Source organism: Tamandua tetradactyla, chromosome X (assembly GCF_023851605.1).
Source record: "Tamandua tetradactyla isolate mTamTet1 chromosome X, mTamTet1.pri, whole genome shotgun sequence".
Lineage (NCBI taxonomy): Eukaryota > Metazoa > Chordata > Mammalia > Pilosa > Myrmecophagidae > Tamandua > Tamandua tetradactyla.
The window spans coordinates 85,011,851-85,017,850 of record NC_135353.1 but is presented as its reverse complement, the minus strand read 5'-3'; the positions used below and the strand labels follow the sequence as shown (position 1 = coordinate 85,017,850).

The window sequence follows — 6,000 nt, the reverse complement described above, 5'->3', positions numbered from 1 at the left end:
CTTCACTTCAGGGTTCCATTGCTCTCAGTTTCTGATTTCAGTGTCTCTCTCTCAGCTCCTCTAGGGAGTTTCTCTTTTTGCAAGCTCTCTTGGCTATTCTGTGTTTTATCCTGTCATAAAGGACTCCAGTGAAGGATAAAGACCCACCTCAGATGGGCTGGGTCACCTCTCAATTGAAACAATTTAATCAGAAGGTAACACCCTCAATGGGTCTGACCCCATAGGGATGGATTAAAAGAACATGGCCTTTCTGGGATACATAGTAGCTTCAAACCAGCACACTATGTGTCTCAGTTTGCCAGGGCTGCTATGACAAATACCACACAATGGATTGGTTTAAACAACAGAAATCTATTCTTTCTTGGTTTCAGAGGCTAGAAGTTGAAAACAAAGCTTTTAGCAAGGTCATGCTTTCTCCCAGAAGACTAGCAATCTGCTGATGGCTTGTCATAATCCTTGGGGGTTTTTTGGCTTGCATCTTGGCCTCCCCTCACATGATGATCTCTTTCTCCTGGAATCTGCTCTTCCGGTTTCTGCTAAATTCCAGTTTCTTCCTTTGCTTTTCTCTAATTTTATTCAAATTTCCTGTCTTTGTAAGTCCTTCAGTAATATAGATGAAGACCCACCCTGATTAATTTTGGCCTTACCTTAACTAATAATAATATCTTCAAAAGGTCTTATTTACAAATGGGTTCATGCCTACAGGAACGTGGATTAAGATTAGGAACATTTCTTTTGCTGGAGTACATGACCCAATCTACCACACTATGCAACTTCATGATATAAGGAAATCGACATTTACATGGAAAAATAAATTGTAATGTACAATAGAAGGAAAAATGACATAAGATGTCTGTCTGACATTGCCAGAAAAAATCAAAGGGGCAGTATTTGAATACTCAGCTGTTTGCACAAAGCACTGAATACCTATTCTAAAGCATTGGATCAAATGATGTCAAAGTTTCCCCTCATTCAGATATTTTCTGACTTTTTACAGAAGAAGAAAAACTTTTAAAGTTTTTACAAACTACTATAGAAATGTATGATTCATTTTAGGGGGAGATACTTTAGGTGAAATTTTCAACTGTGGAAAATTTGAATGCCCATAGATTTGATCTTGAAGAAACAAAGACATGAGTGGTATTGTAATTCCTGGAATTTTTGTGAAATAAGATTTTATGAATCTCTTTCAAAATTATTCACATATTGAGACTTTTCCTAATTATTTGTATAAGTGTTGCTTAATGTGGAAGTAACTTTATTGATATTAAAATTAGTAGAAAATGTACATCATCTATGAACAAACATATATTGACAAATCAGTCTATATCATCTATTGCATATGCAGAGATGATCAGTTTTGATGAAGTCATTGAAAAATATGCAGATATAAAGGCTCAAAACAAAATCTGTGATATTATTATTTGTTAGTGTGGTAGACCAACATGTATATATCAGCTTTTCCTCTTTTGAAAAATATAACTCACTTAAAATGTATTGATCATAACTTTTTTCTAGTTCATTTTTGTATTATACTATTTACTTTATTTTCTGTTTTATTTTTATGCTGACATATATATTTATGAAGTTCACTAAAAGAAAATTTTCACTTTGTGTTCTTAAAAGATTTCATGATTATTTGTTAAAATAATTTTGTTATATAGAGGAGGGGGCTGTTAGAAATGATGTTCTTTGGGTATCAGACATGCTAGGTATGCCACTGATGCATTTAATATATCGTTTGCATTTAATAAATATCTGTTGAATAAATGAATTAATATTGGGAATGTTAATGGGAAGATTATAAACCCCTTCTTTCTTCAGAATCATTCACTAGAGGCCTAGGGGACCTTGTACTTATTGAGAATGTTGCACCTACCCACAGGATATTTTCCTTACACCATCCTAATCATCTTCTTAAAATCTAACTTAGATCATGGCATACCTCTGCTCAACAATCTCCAAAGACTTACCATTTTATTCAAAATAAAATCCCAAATCCTTATCGTGGCACAAAATGTGCCCGACACAATGTGTAATTTCACTACTTCTTAATTTATCACTCCAGTCACACTGATCTTTTTCGTTGCTTTTCCTTCCTCATGGAATGCTATTCTCTACATTCCTTCAAGTCTGTTTTCAAATATCATCTTTTCCAGTCTTTCCCTAATCTATCTAAACAAGTAATCCCCGACCCTATTTCTGTTCCGTACCCTGAAAAAGTGCCTGCCACATAGTAAGCGCTCAGCGACAGTCCGAATGATTGAACTTGCCCATGTATCGAGGAAATAACATGTTTCTTTTTTAATAGTTATTAAGGCAGCTGAACTTAGGTATTAAGTCCTTACTGAGACAAATAATTTATGTCTGAAATGAAAGGTTCTGAAACCACAAAACAGCTCTCAACTGGAGTATGGAAAACGTTCTGAAGGACTTCCTCTGGGACTGGGAGATTCAACCGCGAAGATAAAACCTTTCCAGAAGACAGCCAACCAACTGTAGTAACTTGTCGGAGCTGTTCCAGGAGGGCGGAGAGAAGGCGGGAGTGGGCAGGTCAGGGACGTAATGGGGCGGGGCTGCCGTACGCAAAGCCGAGGTGAATTGTTTTGTCCCTCTCTGCTCTTCGTATAAAAACTTGGGCAGCGAGGGTCACAGACGTGTCGACCATTACGGTAAGTGAAAAAAACCTAGCTTACTTTTTTGGGTGCAGATAGCCTTGTAATAACTTAGAAGGGATCCTCCTAACTTCAGAAGGTAGCCGTAGAGCAAAGGGCCGGGTGGAGGTAGGGTTGTAGGAAGATCGGCAAGGTCAGGGAGTCGATATTTGAAATCCAGATCCTCGAAATCCAGGCCTCAATTTGCCTTCAGAGTTTTCTCTCCGTGAGACTGCTTTCTCTTCAATTGCCTGCGGTTAACTTCTTATACAGAGGTACGGTAAAAACTGGAAACGGCTGGGTGAGCAAGGCACCTCTGTTGCTGGGCGACGAGCCGCAACAAAGGTTTGAATCTTGAGCTGGAACAAATTAAAAAATAATCGTGGGCATAACCCTATTGAAGGACTTTGTTCAAATATTATTTCGGGCGAAATAAACCAGGATAGAGACGCCCCAGAGCCTCCTTGCCAGTGCGCGGGTTTATACGTACTGCTACACTGTAGATTCAAATAGGACCTAAGTTTCTTTTGACTTCTATAATGGGAAAAGGCACCTTTACTTAAAGTCTTTGTACAGGAAATGACTCAGCTGGCTGCTACAGTTCCCTAACAGGGTTTCAATGGCAGCAGTTGACGATATTTACCTCGCGAGTTTCAAGTGTTAAATATTCTGCCATGCTCGCAGGAGATTCAAATATGAATAATTCAGGTTAGCCAAAGTTTATTTTAAGTCTGCTGAATATGTGTCTTGAATAGTCATCCTCACAGCATTTCTGAAATTCAGGCTTTCATAATTTATCTGAATTATTGCAATAGCGTTCTAATTGGACCTGCCTCTAGCCTAGCCCACCAGGAATCCATTCTCCTCTGCGCTGCCAGAGTAATTCCATTAAATACGAATCTGATTATGTCCCTTACCTACTTAAAACTCTTTATTGGCTCTCTGATATCTGTCCTCTAAAGTCAGGTTCAGACTGTTATGCCTAGAATGCGAAACCCTGTCTTGACTCTCCAGTTTCTTTTGCCACTCAGGACCCCTCTCCCATCAATACTGATCTACTTGCTTCACCGCTCCGTAATTTTTAACCTGTTCTTTCTCTGGGCCTGAAGTGCCCTTTCCCATCTTCATCTACTTAGTTCCTACCCATAGTTCATCAATTCATTTAATGTACATTTGAGCGCCTTCCCATATGATAAGCACAAACTACTTTTCCAAGAGACTGTCCCCAACCTCCCCAAAGGTTCCTGGGCTACTCTTACCTTAGCATTTATCCACTGCAAAAATTGAGTATTTACTTGTCTGTTCTGCTCTCCTAAATTATAATCTCCTTGGGTCAGTAAATATGACATAATAATCTTTGTATTCTCAATACCTAGCACAGATCTGGCCTAAAATAGGTAATCAGCAATTCTACATGAGTAAATAGGTGCCAGGAAATGATGATAGAATAGGTTAAATTAAGCAGTGAAGATACAACAAATGACTGTGATTCAGAGAAAGGGAAATGCCTTGCTTCAGGAGAAGTAGAGAGTGCTCTGAGGGTTTAAAAGAGAACTCACTCTTGGTTGAGGGAATAAAGAAAAGCGTCACCAAGGAGGTACAGAGATGGAGAAGGAATAGTCAGTGTTAGAAAGCAAATCGGAATGGTGTGTTGTCACTGAAACCTAGAGGAAGAGAGAGTTGAATGTGTCTTTTTATTTGACCACTAAGAAGTCACTGGCATTACACTACATAACCAGTGAACCCTAAGTTAAACCATGGACTTTGAGTAATAATACACTTGTAAAAAATTGCAACAGATGTTCCACAGCAAAGCAAGTTGTTGGTGGTGGGGTGCTATATGGGAATCCTGTGTTTTATGCATGTTTTTTCTGTAAACCTTTGATTTTTCTAATAAAGAAAAGCCACTGGCAACTACCATTTATTAAATGTTACTACAGTCCAGGCACTGTGCCCAAATACTTTACACATTATTTCACTTAATTCTTTTTTTTTTAATTTTTTTATTAATCAAAAAAAAGAAAAGAAATTAACACAACATTTAGAAATCATTCCATTCTACACATGCACTCAGTAATTCTTAGTATCATCACACAGATGTATGATCATCATTTCTTAGTACATTTGCATCGATTTAGGAAAAGAACTAGCAAAACAGCAGAAAAAGATATAGAATGTTAATACAGAGAAGAGAATTAAAATAATAATACTAATAAAAAATATATATATATAAAAAAAGGAAAAAGAAAAAAAAACAAAAGATACAAACAAACAAACAAACAAACAAAAAACCATATTTCAGGTGCAGCTTCATTCAGTGTTCCAACATAGTTACATTACACTGAGGTATTATTGTGCTGTCCATTTTTGAGTTTTTGTATCTAGTCCTGTTGCACAGTCTGTATCCCTTCAGCTCCAATTACCCATTATCTTACCCTGTTTCTAACTTCTGCTGGGCTCTGTTACCAATGATATATTCCAAGCTGATTCTCGAATGTGGGTTCACATCAGTGGGACCATACAGTATTTGTCCTTTAGTTTTGGGCTAGAATCACTCAGCATAATGTTCTCTAGGTCCATCCATGTTACTACATGCCTCATAAGTTTAGTCTGTCTTAAAGCTGCACAATATTCCATCGTAGGTATACGCCACAGTTTGTTTAGCCACTCGTCTGTTGATGGACATCTTGGCTGCTTCCATCTCTTTGCAATTATAGATAATGCTGCTATAAACACTGGTGTGCAAATGTCCGTCTGTGTCTTTGCCCTTAAGTCCTTTGAGTAGATACCTAGCAGTGGTATTGCTGGGTCGTAATCCATTCTGCCATTCTATGTCTTTTGATTGGGAAATTCAGTCCATTAACTTTTAGTGTTATTACTGTTTGGATAATATTTTCCTCTACCATTTTGGCTTTTGTATTATATATATCATGTCTGATTTTCCTTCTTTCTACACTTTACTCCATACCTCTCTCTTCTGTCTTTTTGTATGTGACTCTAGTGCTACCTTTAGTATTTCTTGCAGAGCTGGTCTCTTGGTCACAAATACTCTCAGTGACTTTTTGTCTGAGAGTGTTTTAATTTCTCCCTCATTTTTGAAGGACAGTTTTGCTGGATATAGGAGTCTTGGTTGGCAGTTTTTCTCTTTTAGTAATTTAAATATATCATCCCACTGTCTTCTAGCTTCCATGGTTTCTGCTGAGAAATCTACACATAGTCTTATTGGGTTTCCCTTGTATGTGACAGATTGTTTTTCTCTTGCTGCTTTCAAGATCCTCTCTTTCTCTTTGACCTCTGACATTCTAACTATTAAGTGTCTTGGAGAACGCCTATTTGGGTCTAATCT

The 6,000-nt window shown here is 37.6% G+C and overlaps 1 protein-coding gene across 8 annotated transcripts in view; it reads left to right on the top strand.

The window, feature by feature from the left end:
- The first annotated feature begins 2,573 nt into the window (after positions 1-2,573).
- Positions 2,574-6,000, top strand: part of APOOL (apolipoprotein O like) — a 331,599-nt gene continuing 328,172 nt past the window's right edge. For 7 of the 8 annotated variants that reach the window (XM_077146717.1, XM_077146712.1, XM_077146710.1 and 4 more), the window contains exon 1: positions 2,574-2,672. The gene's annotated coding sequence lies outside the window, so the exon portion shown is untranslated. The other variant, XM_077146711.1, reaches the window with a different exon arrangement.